General features: G+C 48.2%; 1 protein-coding gene across 2 annotated transcripts in view; it reads left to right on the top strand.

Moving 5' to 3' along the window:
• Positions 1 to 1,377: 1,377 nt before the first annotated feature.
• Positions 1,378 to 16,945, top strand: part of CNOT2 (CCR4-NOT transcription complex subunit 2) — a 182,400-nt gene continuing 166,832 nt past the window's right edge. Inside the window, exon 1 of one of the 2 annotated variants that reach the window (XM_075344885.1) lies at positions 1,378 to 1,631. The gene's annotated coding sequence lies outside the window, so the exon portion shown is untranslated. The remainder of the gene's footprint in view (positions 1,632 to 16,945) is intronic. The other variant, XM_075344886.1, reaches the window with a different exon arrangement.

Consider the following 16,945-nt stretch of genomic DNA (forward strand, 5'->3'; position numbering starts at 1 on the left):
ACATGGCGGAGTGGAGCTTTGGTAATCTGCAGTTAGGGGCTGCTGTAACCTGGGGTGAGGGTCACCAGTAACGTATGGGGCTCCGGTGACATGCTGGACTCCGGTAATGTGCAGACCTCCGGTAATTAGTGCTAAGGGCTGCGGTAACTAGCGGGGCGGTGAGGAGGTCCGGTAATGTGCACGTCTCCGCTAGGCTGTGGTAAGGGGCTGCGGTAATGTGCACGTCTCCGGTAATCTGTGGTAAGGGGCTGCAGTAATGTGCACGTCTCCGGTAATCTGTGGGAAGGGGCTGCAGTAATGTGCACGTCTCCGGTAATCTGTGGTAAGGGGCTGCAGTAATGTGCACGTCTCCGGTAATCTGTGGTAAGGGGCTGCGGTAATGTGCACGTCTCCGGTAATCTGTGGTAAGGGGCTGCAGTAATGTGCACGTCTCCGGTAGGCTGTGGTAAGGGGCTGCGGTAATGTGCACGTCTCCGGTAATCTGTGGTAAGGGGCTGCAGTAATGTGCACGTCTCCGGTAATCTGTGGTAAGGGGCTGCGGTAATGTGCACGTCTCCGGTAATCTGTGGTAAGGGGCTGCGGTAATGTGCACGTCTCCGGTAATCTGTGGTAAGGGGCTGCGGTAATGTGCACGTCTCCGGTAATCTGTGGGAAGGGGCTGCAGTAATGTGCACGTCTCCGGTAATCTGTGGTAAGGGGCTGCGGTAATGTGCACGTCTCCGGTAATCTGTGGTAAGGGGCTGCGGTAATGTGCACGTCTCCGGTAATCTGTGGTAAGGGGCTGCGGTAATGTGCACGTCTCCGGTAATCTGTGGTAAGGGGCTGCGGTAATGTGCACGTCTCCGGTAATCTGTGGTAAGGGGCTGCGGTAATGTGCACGTCTCCGGTAATCTGTGGGAAGGGGCTGCGGTAATGTGCACGTCTCCGGTAATCTGTGGGAAGGGGCTGCGGTAATGTGCACGTCTCCGGTAATCTGTGGGAAGGGGCTGCGGTAATGTGCACGTCTCCGGTAATCTGTGGGAAGGGGCTGCGGTAATGTGCACGTCTCCGGTAATCTGTGGGAAGGGGCTGCGGTAATGTGCACGTCTCCGGTAATCTGTGGGAAGGGGCTGCGGTAATGTGCACGTCTCCGGTAATCTGTGGGAAGGGGCTGCGGTAATGTGCACGTCTCCGGTAATCTGTGGGAAGGGGCTGCAGTAATGTGCACGTCTCCGGTAATCTGTGGTAAGGGGCTGCGGTAACGCTCCGGCTTACTGCGTGTGGCTCCGGTAACCTGCCGCCGCGTACACCACGCTGGTACCACAGCAGACTCGCACAGCTTCCTCCTCTCGGCCTGGGATGCGAATGTAGGCGCCAAATCGGCCGCTTCCTCCTCCGCCCTCCCCCACCCGCCGCACACCGGAAGGAGGGGGATCCCTGAGCACCGGAGAGGAGGGCGCAGGACCCCAACGAGCAGGCCGATCCCCTAGCTAGGCCCGGGCCGCTTCCTGGTTACCAGCTGCCGTTGTCAGGGAGGAGGAAGAAGGAGAGCGGGTCACGGCAGAGGGTCAAAGGGGAAAGGTCAGCCACCCAGCATCCTCCGGGTTGGAAACACAGCCATCTTGGTTCTGCGAGACAAGAAAATTCATGCGGTGAGTGTTTTTATTCGCCTGAGCCGTCAGTGGCGGCCTTCCTCCGTCCCGGGCCGGGCTCGGAGCTGTGGCAGGGAGGGCTGTGGAGAAGAGCCGGCGGCCGGGGGCTCGGAGCGGGAGGCAGGCCCGGGCGGCCGCCGCGGCTTTTGTCTGGATGTGGCCGGGAAGGAGCTGCTGGTCGGAGGAGGAGGGATGCGGGCAGTGTGTGGGGCTGCGGGGGGCTGCGGCCTGCAGGGAGACGCCGGGCGGCAGCACCAGAGCCGCAGGCTGCGTCCGGGCCTAGCTGGGGGCTCTGCAGGACGGTTAGGCCCCGTACGGTGCAGGCTCGGCCAACTGTCACTTCCTGACGGTGGCCAGGCCGGTGAGGGGCGCTGCAGCCGGTCTGTGGCCTCATGTCCAGCCTATACGTCAGAGCATCTCCTCACTCAGCCTCCTGTATCCTGGCGGAGGAGTTGTCAGTAGTAACCAGATGAGTGACAGCTGGTTGCTATGGGTAACGCCTGACTTCACCTGCTTTTGTGTTTGTCTTGGCGCAGGCCAGTTACCATTAATACAGCCCGATTACAGAGAGTACATATCAGGGGTGTGAGGATTTACGCAGATCCACTGGCGGTCTCCCCATAGTAACCACCACACACTTGGCAATTACATTCTGCCCTCCGGGTGCCCACAGCCCCCCACCATCTTTTTGCCAGGATATGTTTTCTTATGGCAGACCGTTCACTGCTCCTGAGATCTAACTCTGTTACTGTAAGTTTTGGGCTTGAGATCCCGGTGACTTTTAGCTATTTTTGTAGTGTTTGTTTTAGGCTGCGTGCCCACGATCAGTATTTGCAGCGTTTTAGATGCAGCATACGACAGCTGCGTCTAAAACGCTGCGGTACAGTAAAAGCACAGTAGATGGATTTCTAGAAATCCTGTGCCCACTATGCTTGTTTCCACAGCAAACACTGATCTGTGGTGCGGCTTTCCAGACCGCAGCATGTCAATTGTTTGCTGTGGAATTGCCTGCGTCCTCCATAGGGAGAACACAAGCAGGAGACCGCAGCGCACTGAACCTTGATCATGGGTACAAGCAGCTGTGGTCTTCTGCATTCTCCTGCGGAGGAGACGCGCGGCCCTGCAGGTCTGGACTCGCTGAGTCCAGAACACTGTGAGTCCTGATTATGGGCACATTATTCTTAAATTACATTATCGGTCATGGCCTTGTTGCCTGTGGCAACCAAACTTCTGACCATCTAAAGCTGTGCTATAGGATACCTCTTCCTTTTTAAATACTTTTTATTGAGCGGGAATATGGAATATAAGGCTGTGAATGCACTGGATATGAGGCAGTGAATGAGCGGGAGCGCGGGATATGACGCAGTGACTGTGCGGGAGCGCGGGATATGTGGCCGGGAGCGCGGGATATGAGGCAGTGACTGAGCGGGAGCGCGGGATATGAGGCAGTGACTGAGCGGGAGCGCGGGATATGAGGCAGTGACTGAGCGGGAGCGCGGGATATGAGGCAGTGACTGAGCGGGAGCGCGGGATATGAGGCAGTGACTGAGCGGGAGCGCGGGATATGAGGCAGTGACTGAGCGGGAGCGCGGGATATGAGGCAGTGACTGAGCGGGAGCGCGGGATATGAGGCAGTGACTGAGCGGGAGCGCGGGATATGAGGCAGTGACTGAGCGGGAGCGCGGGATATGAGGCAGTGACTGAGCGGGAACGCGGGATATGAGGCAGTGACTGAGCGGGAGCGCGGGATATGAGGCAGTGACTGAGCGGGAGCGCGGGATATGAGGCAGTGACTGAGCGGGAGGGAGCGCGGGATATGAGGCAGTGACTGAGCGGGAGCGCGGGATATGAGGCAGTGACTGAGCGGGAGCGCGGGATATGAGGCAGTGACTGAGCGGGAGCGCGGGATATGAGGCAGTGACTGAGCGGGAGGGAGCGCGGGATATGAGGCAGTGACTGAGCGGGAGGGAGCGCGGGATATGAGGCAGTGACTGAGCGGGAGGGAGCGCGGGATATGAGGCAGTGACTGAGCGGGAGCGCGGGATATGAGGCAGTGACTGAGCGGGAGCGCGGGATATGAGGCAGTGACTGAGCGGGAGGGAGCCCGGGATATGAGGCAGTGACTGAGCGGGAGGGAGCGCGGGATATGAGGCAGTGACTGAGCGGGAGGGAGCGCGGGATATGAGGCAGTGACTGAGCGGGAGGGAGCGCGGGATATGAGGCAGTGACTGAGCGGGAGCGCGGGATATGAGGCAGTGACTGAGCGGGAGCGCGGGATATGAGGCAGTGACTGAGCGGGAGGGAGCCCGGGATATGAGGCAGTGACTGAGCGGGAGGGAGCGCGGGATATGAGGCAGTGACTGAGCGGGAGGGAGTGCGGGATATGAGGCAGTGACTGAGCGGGAGCGCGGGATATGTGACTGAGCGGGAGCGTGGGATATGTGACTGAGCGGGAGCGTGGCATATGTGGCCGTGAATGAGCGGGAGCGCGGCATATGTGGCCGTGACTGAGCGGGAGCGCGGCATATGTGGCCGTGACTGAGCGGGAGCGCGGGATATGTGGCCGTGACTGGGCGTGAGCGCGGGATATGTGGCCGTGACTGGGCGGGAGCGCGGCATATGTGGCCATGAATGAGCGGGAGCGCGGCATATGTGGCCGTGAATGAGCGGGAGCGCGGCATATGTGGCTGTGAATGATCCCTTGCTGTGGGATTGCTGGGGGTGTGGACATCATAGAAATAACATGGCAGTTGTGTGAGCCAGACTTGGCATTCACACATGGCAAAACCATGTGCGTGTTACTGCGCAGTTCTGTGGGTCTTGGTTGCTAGAATTCTGTAAATATAAGTTCTGCTGTACGGGTTTCTGGGATCCTATACTATGTTCTATCTATTCAATTACGTACCGAATCAGCATTTTTCAGAAGCAGTAGAAAAACATGGTGGCAGCACGTTGTTGTTTTTTTCTTTTTTTTCTTTTTCTAGTCCTTGTTTTCAGTTTCCAGACCGTGGACTATCACTCTCCTGACATCTGTGTTACTGAATACTTGTACGATGGAGCATCTTTCCGCTTGCTGTGCTGATATTACTCCTGGAAATGTATGCATCTATTGGTCACCAGCATGTGTTGGCAGCTTACCCTCTACATCTGCGTTACAGGAGAAAAGAAACATTATAAAGGAAATCTTTGTAATGTTTTTCTTCTTTCTTGGTCTGGGGTTCATTCCCAATTTTTATATATAAGGACCTGACAACACAAACTTACTTTCAAGGTTGTTGTTTTTTTTTTTTTATTTGGCCAAATAGAAGTAATACAGCATTGATTAATAATAATAATAATAATAATAATAATAATAATATTGAAGATGTTTAGTGCTATCAAGGTTCAGGATGGTGGGAATGTCACATTTTCTTGTAATGTGATGACAATCCATATGCAGTTGCAGGCTATTTTAGAATAGTGACTGTATCATATGTACAGCTATGTTCTGCTACACTCTCAAGTTAATATGCAGATGAGTATGAGGGGGTATTGTAGAGCTGTAGCTGCTGTCACTCCAGCTCTATTTCCTGACCAGCACTGATTTTTCCTTCTTCAGACTATGTTCACATGGTAGTAGTTTGGTCAGATTTTACTTCATTATTTGTAGCCAACACGAGGAGTGGAACAACTAAAGAAAAAGTATAATAGAAACACGGGCACCACTTCCGCAATGATTTTATCCACTCCTGATTTTGGCTTACAAATACTGATTTGAAATACTGACCAAAATACTGCCATGTGAACATAGCCTCACTGACAGCCTTTATGTTGGAGCTGGAGTGACGGAGGATTCAGATCTACAACCCCTGGCAAAAATTATGGACTCACCTGGCTCTGAGGATGTTCTTTCAGTTGTTTACTTTTGTTTAGAAAAAAGCAGATCACAGACATGGCACAAAACTAAAGTAATTTCAAATGGCAACTTTCTGGCTTTAAGAAACACTAAAGTAAATCATGAAAACATAATGTGCTAGCCAGTAACGATTACATTTCAAGACCAAACAGGGGGAATAATTATGAAATCACCCTGTAAATTTTCATTCCCAAAACTACCACCTGCATCAAATAAGATCTACTTGTTGGTCTGCATCTAAAAAGGAGTGATCACACCTTGGAGAACTGTTGCACCAAGTAGACTGACATGAATCATGGTTCCAACATGAGAGATGTCAATTGAAACAAAGGAGAGGATTATCAAACTCTTAAAAGAGGCAATGTTGCAAAAGATGTTGGTTGTTCACAGGCAGCTGTGTTTAAAATCTGGCCCAAATACAAACAACATGGGAAGGTTGTTAAAGGCAAACATACTGGTAGACCAAGGAAGACATCAAAGCGTCAAGACAGGAGACTTAAAGCAATGTCTCCAAAACAGGAAATGCACAACAAAACAAATGACAAACGAATGGGGGTAAACTGGAGTCAATGTCTGTGACCGAACTGTAAGAAACCGCCTAAAGGAAATGGGATTTACATACAGAAAAGCTAAACAATAATAAGATGACTGCCTGAAGAGATCATGTAAATTTCCACAGACATTGATGTTAATGGGCTCTTGTCAGGTAAAGGCACTGTGGAGATGGCTGTCATTACTACTTCAATAAATGCCCAAAGTTACATTGAAATTTTGGACACTTTTCTTATCCCATCAATTGAAAGGATGTTTGGGGATGATGAAATAATTTATCAAGATGATAATGCATCCTGCCATAGAGCAAAAACTGTGAAAACATTCCTTGAAAGAAGACACATAAGGTCAATGACTTGGCCTGCAAATAGTCCGGATCTCAATCCAATTGAAAATCTTTGGTGGAAGTTGAAGAAAATGGTCCATGACAAGGCTCCAACCTGCAAAGCTGATCTCGCAACAGCAATTGGAGAAAGTTGGAGCCAGATTGATGAAGAGTACTGTTTGTCACTCATTAAGTCCATGCCTCAGAGACTGCAAGCTGTTATTGAAGCCAGAGGTGGTGCAACAAAATACTAGTGATGTATTGGAGTGTTCTTTTCTTTGTTTTTCATGATTCCATTATTTTTTCCTCATAATTGAGTGATTCCATATTTTTCCCCCGTTTGGTCTTGAAAAGTAACTGTTACTGGCTAGCACATTATGTTTTCATGATTTTTTTAGTGTTTCTTAAAGCCAGAAAGTTGCCGTGTGAAATGACTTTAGTTTTGTGCCATGTCTGTGATCTGCTTTTTTCTAAACAAAAGTAAACAACTGAAAGAACATCCTCAGAGCCAGGCAAGTCCAAAATGTTTGCCAGGGGTTGTACTATAGTTCTTCAGCCTCATTTGCGTATCAATTCAACCGCTGATGTCTCATTAATGGAGGAACAGACTGGTCATGTAAAGGTATTGCTGGACTTGCCTGTAAGAGCTACATGTGCATATAAATGGTTAGTAGTGTGAGGTCCTACTAACATATTCACTTTATAGGAAACCTGTCAGGTGCAATATGCACCCAGGACCACGAGCAGTTCTGAGTGTATATTGCTAATCCCTGCCTAACCGCCCCTGTATACACTAGCATAGATAAAGAGATCTATAGAAAAAGTATTACTAAAGATCCCATATGATATGCTAATGAGCGAGGAGACTAGTTGCAAGGGCGTTAGTTCCCTCTACTTAACATAGTAACACTCCCATAGGGGCGTGCTAACATGCTATTAAATGCCCAGCATCATCAGCGGTGATGTGTGTACCTGTCCGAGGTCACCGCCTCCAATGCCAGGTTTATGCTCAGTGCGCGTGATCAGAAGTCTCAACACTTCCAATCATGCGCACTATAAAGTCGGTTTAAAACAAAAAAGCAAAATCAGCTCACCCATAAAGTGCACGGTAGCAGAGGCTCCAAAGATCCAGAAAATAGAAAAAACAGCACTGCTCCCAAAGGTAAAATCCAAGACTTTATTCATATGGATAAAATCTCAAAACACATAAAAAAATAATATGTACAGCGCATCAGGCAGTGACTAAGGACCGCTTGGGTCAGAAAATCATGGCCTTGCTCTTAGCCGATGCTCTGTACAAATAAAAGTCATCTGTACAGAGCATTGGCTAGGAGCAAGGCCACGATTTTCTGACCCGAGCGGTCCTTAGTCACTGCCCGATGCGCTGTACAGATTATTTTTTTATGTGCCTTGAGATTTTATCCATGTGAATTACCGTATTTTTCGCTTTATAAGATGCACCGGATTATAAGACGCACCCCAAATTTAGAAATAAAAAAAGTAAAAAAAAGAAAAGTGGGAGCCGTCTTATACTCCGGTGTTCTCTTACCGGAGGGGGGCTGCAGTGGTGGTGAAGCGGGGTCACAGGAGGCAGAGGTTGTGCTGGCAAGCGCGGCGTATCAGTGGCAGCGGGGTCCGTGGTGGCAGGTGCGGTGGCGTCCATGGTTGCAGGCACGGTGGTGGCAGGCGCGGTGGCGTCCGGGGTGGTAGGAGCCGCGGGACACCGTGGTGACAGGAGCCGCGGGGTCCGTGGTGGTGGTGGTGGCGGCAGCAGCGGCGGGTGATGCGTGCAGCAGGCCGGTGCAGTGAGTGTCCCAGTGTCCGCGGTCCCGGTTCAAATGATGGCGCCTGGAGCGGCACTGTCAGGTTTCCGGGTTTTCCAGTCCTCTTTTGAAAAAGCTTGCCCTCAGTTAACATGGAGTTTTGTGTTCTGTTGCCCTACTTCCTGTCCAGCTGCTTAAAAGGCCGCCTCTAAGCTTAGTCCAGTGCCTGAGTATACTGCTTGCTGTGTGCTCCTGCTTTGCTGCTGCTGCTACTTGATTACCTTTGGATCCTCCTGGAAATCTACCGACCGACTCTGGACCATACCCGGTTTCTTCAAACTGTGCCCGGACTCCGTCTGCCATCTTTTGTCAGCACGTCTGCCCGGTTTCTTCCGGTTCATAACCATTCTGGACTTTCATTCCGTACGGACACTTCTGGACTTTACCGCTTGCCCCTTGTGTCCCGGCTGCACCGCATTTAGGCCTTCCGGGGTTGATTGCCGGACAGTCCCTGTATAGGGGTTCGCTCTGGTGGTCTCCCTGGGGGAGTCCGGTGCGTGGCCCCGGGAATCCCCTTCGCTCCATTTCAGAAAGGTATTTTTTTGTGTTTGTTATACTGTGTATTTCCGTTGTGTATCTACCGTGGTTACATATCATAAAAACATCTTGTACCACAAACTCGTCTCTGGCTGTCATTGCCCTAACGCTATCGAAATCCTCAAACATACAATAGTATTACAGGCACATGCGTAGATGGAGCTCTCATCCAAGAGCTCCATCTGTGCACACGCTCGCTCCCGGCGCCATCATTTGAAACTGGGACCGCAAACAAACTGGGTAACTTGCTGCAGTGCACGGCCGCCCGCCCCGCACGCACAGAGTGGCAGTCAGCAGGCTGCCCGCCCACCCTGCGTGCAAGCGGCCGGGTACCTGTGCTTGCGTGCGGGTGCCCATGTGAGGGTGGTAGCCGGCTGCCGCCCGCACACAGCACCCGGCTGCCGCCCGCACACAGCCACGGGTACCCGGCTGCCACCGCACGCAAGCACAGGCACCCGGCTGCCCGATTGCTGCACAGACAGGACACCCAGGTACCGCTATATTTGGATTATAAGACGCACCCCCCATTTTCCTCCCATATTTTTGGGAGGAAAAGTGCGTCTTATAAAGCGAAAAATATGGTAAGTCTTGGATTTTACCTTTTGGGACCAGTGCTGTTCTTTTCTATACTATGAAGCCGGGTATACGTGTCCCAGCATCAGAGAGGTCTAGTGCGCATGACCGGAAGTGTCAGGAACTTCTAATCATGTGCACTGAGCCTCAACCCGGCATCTGAGGCACTGACAATGGACACAGGTACGCGCGTCACCACCGATGATTCTGGGCATTGAATAGCATGTTAGAACGTCCCTGTGGGTGTGGACTAGTCAGGGGAAGTAACCATTGCGACTAGTCCCTGGCCTCATTAGCATACGATAAAAGATCCTCAGAAATACTTTTCCTATAGATCCCTTTATCTATGCTAGTGTATATAAGGACAGTTAGGCAGGGATTAGCAATATGCACCCAGAACTGCTCGTGGTTCTGGGTACATATTCCACCTGACAGGTTCCCTTTAATTATTGCTTTGTTTGTAGTCTCAAGCCATACATTGACTTGTATGCAGTTTGGTGAGCTGTAGCGGCCACTTGAAGCAGTCTCATGAATTTTTTTTTCTTTCCTTTCATTAAACCAGTGTATATTTGCCTGTAGTGTAAGTGTATTAATATGCTTTCCTACCACCGCCTTCGCCGGGATTTTGCACCGTTCTGTTCCTCTTCCCAGTGATGTGACTGCAATTCTAACTAGCCAGCTCACTATGTGACGATCCTCATACAATGAAACCTATGTAGACTCTTCTGATGCTCCATAGACTTGTATTGTAAAAGCCACTTCCAGGTTACACAAAGCGCAGCTCGACCCGCAGAGTCAGCAAAGCGATTATGTCACTGAGACGAGGGGAAGACTGGACACTGGTATGTGAGGATATTAATACACTACATTACACACCATACACATTTACACAGATTTAATGAAAAAAATGATTCATGGGAGTGCTTCTATAACCCCTTCACAACATATGATGTGCTAGTACGTCATATGTCTTGTCCCTTGCTTTGATGTGGGCTCGCACGCAAAGCCCGCATCTTTTCCCACACATGACACAGGCGCTCGTGGATCAGAGATCTGCCCAAGGCTGTTAACCAGTTAATTCCTACTGTTAATCTCTGAGCACATCATTCCCCACCCTCATGAGCGGCCCTGTGACGTGACCACGTGGCACCGATGGGGATCAGCTGATGACCCCTGTATCTGTCGCTGCGATCTTTCTGTGAACAGCGGCATCATTCACCAATCGTAATTTTTGCCATACCTAGCAGTGCTCATGCACTGCTCTGTATAGCACAAGCGATCTGATGACAGCAGCTTCAAGTTCCCTAAGGGGACTAGCAAATTCAATAAAAAGTGAGGAAAAAAGTTTTTAAAAATCTGAAAAAATCGCAAGTTAATATCACCACCCTTGTGCCATTAAAAATAAAACATACGCATATTTGGTATCGCTGCGTTTAGAAATGTCTGATCTATCAAAATATAAAATGAATTGATCTGATCAGTAAGCCGTGTAAAGACAATTAAAAATTGAAAACATTTTTTGGCCACCACAATGTTGCAATGAAATGCAATAAGAGGCGATCAAAACATATCTACCCCAAAATGGTATCCGTAATAACATCAGCTGAGGGAGCAAAAAATAAGCCGCATACAGCCCCTTGAACAATGCCAACAAAAGCAAATAAAAAAAATAAATAAAAAAACAAAAACAAACAGTTTGAAATGTTTGGTATCTATGCACTTGTTCTGACCTGGGGAATCAAATTGCCAGGTTAGTTTTACCATATAGTAAACGTGGTGAATAAAAACCTCAAATTCGCGGACTCATGACCCTAATCACTGATCAAACCTGCCAATAAAAATCAATGGGTCAGTGACAAAAAATTCAGCAATAAGACCGTTTTTTGATTTATTTTATTTTTGCAGCAAAGATTGTAAATTAACTTGGGGTTTTTTTTATTTTTTATTTTTTTTTATTTTTCTTTATGAGCAAACGTGATGAATCACTAATGATAAAATGGACCCAAGGAGCAGAAATAGATGGATATCTGGTCCAGGACAGTGACAGCAATCACTGTGATTTTTTTTTTTTCCATGTATGAGTAAAAATGAATGAAAGATGCCTAACAGAAAGATGAAATTGCCTTCATTGCCCATTTACATGCACTTCGAAAATCAGTGTTCATATTTTGTCTCCATTGCCAAAAAAAAACCAATAAAAAGGAGCATATTCATATTACACGGACTCTTATTAAACATAGGGAGAAAGCAAAAAACCAGCAAACCCACTTGGAGAACCACAACGTGCAGGAAGGTGCAAGGATCCAAGGCAGCCAGACCCAGCTGCAGATAACAACGTAGCAGAAGAAGGACAAATCCAGCATCCAGTTCCAGACTGTATTAAAATGGATTTTCTTTATTTTATCAAAAAGATAAGAACATCTTACAAAGTTTCCTCCATATTCATGAAAACCTGAACAGTTCAGAGTAAGGAGTTTTTACTCCGAAACGCGTTCCTTATTCACTCTGCCATGTTAAGGTTTTTATGAATATGGAGGAACCTTTGTAAGATGTTCTTATCTTTTTTATAAAATAAATAAAATCCATTTTAATACAGTCTGGAACTGGATGCTGGATTTTTTCTTCTTCTGCTAAGTTCTTATTAAAGATACCCTTAAGGTATGTGCACACAATCAGGACCTGCTGTGTCTTGGATGCGGCGGGTCTTGTCCTGTTGGGCCACCCATCTCCTCTGCAGGAGATCGCTGCGGCCCGTGCCCACGATCTGGTCTCGGTCAGTTGTGGTCTGTCGCTGTGATCTCCCTGCAGAGAACACTCGCGTTTCCGCAGCAAAGAAATGACATGCTGCGGCCCGTGCCCACGATCTGGTCTTGGTCAGTTGCGGTCTGTCGCTGTGATCTCCCTGCAGAGAACACTCGCATTTCCGCAGCAAAGAAATGACATGCTGCGGCTCGGGAAGCCACGCCGCAGGTCAGTCTTTGCTGCAGGAAACACAAGCACAGTGGATGAGATTTATAGAAATCCCATCCTCTGTCCTTGTACCGTACAACACAGCATTTTGTATGCAGCAAAAACACACTGCATCCAAAACCCTGCAAACACTGATCATGGGCACGCAGCCTGACATCGGACTAATCATTGAGCAGGTTCGCTGGCAAGTCCTGCTAACATAGAAGCTGGGGTTGAGTCGGGCTTAGCTGGGGGACATGCTTTCCAGGAGGGCTCCCATCCTACACCCTAAATGTGTCCAGAGCCGTATTAGCCAGATGGGTGCTAGGAAGAGCGCGTCTACCTGGGTATGCTTTGGACTGTGCTATTTCATACACCTACGGCTTGTACTTGGCTCTTTACTTCCCGGCTTATACGGCAAGCAGAGGCCATGATTGTCGTGCAGAGCGCCCACTGACGTCTTTTTGGTTCTCATATTGGCACATAAATCCATGGCTGAGCACTCTTATGTAACCACTACCGTCATCCTGCATTACCCAGCGCTGATTATACTCTGCCCCTCATCTTACTCGCTCAAGTCGTGAACTTAATAATTGATAACCAATATGTTTTGTGCTTACATGAATAGAACAATTCTTGTGTACCTGCAATTTCTATGCGTAATTATTTTACTCATCAGAGATTAAACTGAGTGAGTTAATAATTGATAAGACAGACGTAATTACAGCTGTATTGAACATGCCTGTTTAAGTGTCAGTACCAAGCAGGCAGATGTGAAAGCAGGGCATACAGCCACAATCTGAATACTCTATTGCATTTTCTATATCTATATCTTCTGCCCTCTTATTGACAGCAGTTTGTCATACTGTGAAATAAACAAACCTAAAGAAATGGGCACAGTTTTTTTTCGTTCATAAATCTCTAGCATTTTGGTGATGGAGTGCTTAAAGGGTTGGTCTGGTACCTAAAATGTCATTTTAAAATATCTATTTTTATACCCTAACCACTTTTGTAATTAGCTTTGTTATAGAATACCCTACACTACTCTCTATCTAGCTAGTCTCTAAATGTGTGTTTTGTTTTCCATCTTTCTGTGATGTTTTGTTTGAGGGGAGTCTCAAATGTAACATCACAGGAGGCTGGGGCTGCACTCACGTCCCACAGTGTCCATCGCCCCTCCTAGGACAGGACGTCATTAGGGGGCAGCGCTTCAGTGACTACAGTTTATTACATCGCCGTCCTCTGAAGACGTTCTGATAGAAGCTGTGGGAGATAAGCTTCTGAGGCTGTTTCCGCATCTTCAGGCTGTGTGCACACGGCGTGTTTTGCCACATTTCTTTCTTGCAGATTTTCAGAAATCTACAAGGATATCCTGATACCATCGAAGTCTGAAATTTCTGAAGTGCTGTGCACACGTTCAGGATTTTTCCTTGCAGATTGTGTTGCAGAAAAATCTGCAGCTTGTCAATTCTTTCTGCGTTTTTTCCTGCTTTTTCACCATTGAAAGCAATGAAAAAGACACATAAAAAAATGTGGCACATTGTGGTAAAAACACACTTTTTTTTTCTGCAGCCTTTTTCCTGCCAGAACATGCAGCTTGTCTCCAACCAAATCTGCAATGTGTGCACATAGACTTACTATGAAATAAGACGTTGTCATGGGACATGGATAGAAGCAGTAAATAACATCATGCCGCCCAACAACATCTAGCACTGCCCTCAAACCAATTGTCATCTGTTGGTGCTTGTGTCACTCGCATAGCCTCTATCCCCATGATGATTTGAAGGTGGTGCTAGAAACTGTGTACTGGTGGTGGTGGCACTCCTTCTATGGCCGGTTTCAGATGACCGTGTTTAATCAGGTACAAGTCACATGCATGGTTATGGTCATGCGTGTTTGCATACGTGTGACAGGTACCGGAGAAAATACGGGTCTGTGAAATAAAAAGATTTTCCATATTTGCCTCCTTTCTTCAGCTCTGCTGCCTCCGCTCCTGACCCCCGCTCATTATATTCATCGATTATTCACCACACTCAGGACCTGGAAGCCGGAGCATCGCGGGGACAGGTGAGTATTCTGCAAGCACAGTGACATCCAGGATGTCATTGGAGTTCCCAATGAACTCTGATGACCCCCCCCCTCTACACCCGCGCTACAGCTTCACGGGTTCATCAGAGTTCATTGGGAACTGTGATGAGTCCCCGATGCTGTCCCAACGATGATCTGGCTTCCAGGTACACACTCTCTCTCACGCTCTCTCACGCTCTCTCACGCTCTCTCACGCCCCTCTCACGCCCTCTCTCGCCCTCTCTCGCCCTCTCTCGCCCTCTCTCGCCCTCTCTCGCCCTCTCTCGCCCTCTCTCGCCCTCTCTCGCCCTCTCTCGCCCTCTCTCGCCCTCTCTCGCCCTCTCTCGCCCTCTCTCGCCCTCTCTCGCCCTCTCTCGCCCTCTCCCTCTCACACACATTCACTCGCTCTGCTATATACTCACCAACAAGGCGGGTCCCCACACTGAAGTCCCCAGTGCTGTCCCCGCTTCCAGCTCCTCACTGCACTGAAAATTCAGTGAGTATAATGAGTGGGAGTCAAAAGCGAAAGACAGTATCGCTGGAGAAAGGTAAATATATAAAATCTTTTTTATTAAAAAAGACCCGTGTTTTCTCCGGTATGTGTCACACTGATGTCACACGGATCACATCAGTGTGCGGTCCGTGTGACACCCGTGCTGCTGGAGGAAAAACTGACATGTCTCATGTGTGCATGCGAGGCTACGAAGGGTCACACAGTCTGTGTGAAAACACGGCCGTGTGTGTACCAGTATAGAATAACATGGGCACGTGTGGCATCCGTGTTAAAAACGGATGTCACACGTACCTAAAACATGGACGTTTGAAACCAGCCTATCTCTTCCCCATCTTCTTTTTTTAATTAGAAGCTGCGGTGGTGGAGATAGAAGCAGAGTGTAGGTGCTGCACTTGCATCTCCCGCAGCGTCTATCTGCGTCATGGAACCAGGATATCTTCAGAGCGTGGCGATGCATGAAACTGTAGTAAGTAACTCCAACACCACTCCCTGGTGATGTCATGTTCCAGGAGGGTTGATAGATGTCGCGACAAGCGAGTGCAGCCCCAGCCTCCTGTGATGTCATGTTTAAAAACGTCTAAAATAAAATGATACAAGAAGTGAAGTAGAAAAACACATTCAGGGCTTAGCTAGATTAGTAGAAGTATAGGGTATTGTATAATAAAAGTAATTGGAAAAGTGGTTACACATTTAAAAACTACTTTTTAGGTACTGGATCATCCCTTTAAGTTTAAAGCACTTTCCCACTATGCGTGTACATTTTGTAGTTTTTTTTGTGTTCATTTTATCCTAGCTTTGACATGTTTTCGGAGCTTTTTAAATTGCTTGTAAAGAGGTCTTGTTATTTGCCCCAAAATATTGAGCAAAATACTTTGAAAAAAAAAAAAAATATCCCTGAGCTCCCCTTATTCTGCCACATTTTCATTTTGTGCTGCATCTCTCCATTGCAGAGATAGCCATGTTAGGCTGCTTTCACACATCCGGTTTTTGCTGAGCGGCACAATGCGGCGCTTTGCAGAAAAAACGCAACAGTTTTTTTGCCGCCGGTTGCATTTTTTCCGCATAGACTTGCATTAGCGCCGTATTGTGCCGCATGGCCTTGCGTTGCATCCGTTTTTTGCCGGATGCGGCATATTTAGCCCATGCGACGGCCGGATGGAACGATGCCTGGCACGTTTTTTTGTGCGGCGAAAAAAATGCATTGCGCCGGATCCGGCGCGATTTACAATGCAAGCCTATGGACACCGGATGTGTTTTTTTGAACTGCGCATGCTCAGTATCAAGCCGCATCCGTCAAAAAACGGACGGGCCGCATGGAAAAACGTATGGAACGGATCCGTTTTTTTCGCCGCATCCGTTGCATAGGTTTTTGAGACGGATTGAGGCGCACTGCAAAAAACGGATGTGTGAAAGCAGCCTTAGTTGCCTTTTGAGCACCGTGTATTAAATACCTGCTTGTAGTCCAAATAGGGCATTTCATCAGTCTTCTCTGAGGACGTCCGCTTTCACTCAGAATCGCAGCCATTTGTAGCTCCGTGCACTCTGAAGCTGCTTGACGGATAGCTGAGCTGGCCGCCGTGATCGGCAATGTCTGGCAGAGAGGGGTGAAAGCTCAGCCCCCAGAGACCACTCTGAAGAAACACCCAATTGGGCTGCAAGTAGAGATTTCACATACCTACGCTCTGAAGGCAAAAAGCGTGACTATGTCTGTGAGGGAATGATGCCGCACAAAACAGAATCAAGGATACTCGTCATGAACGGAAGAATAATTCTGAGCTGCACAAGTCATTAAAAGTGGTGGTTTGTGTTTGGAGAAAACGTTGTTATATTAGTTGTTTTGAGCTATTTAAATTGATTTATTGGTTTATTGCAAACAGCAGAATGTTTACAATCTCGTTTAATAAACCTAATTTGCATTGTGGCGGAATAATTGTGATAGCACCTGTAGTTCTAGAAGCAGCAGCTTTTAATAACAGTCTGTGGGTATCAATAACCTATAAAAGCAGCTTTGTAGCTATCTGGGTAGTTACTGTATGTTTTTTATTCAATTTGTGAGATAGTCTAAGGGGTTGTTTGATT

This window comes from Anomaloglossus baeobatrachus, chromosome 4 (genome assembly GCF_048569485.1).
Source record: "Anomaloglossus baeobatrachus isolate aAnoBae1 chromosome 4, aAnoBae1.hap1, whole genome shotgun sequence".
Taxonomy (NCBI): Eukaryota; Metazoa; Chordata; class Amphibia; order Anura; family Aromobatidae; genus Anomaloglossus; species Anomaloglossus baeobatrachus.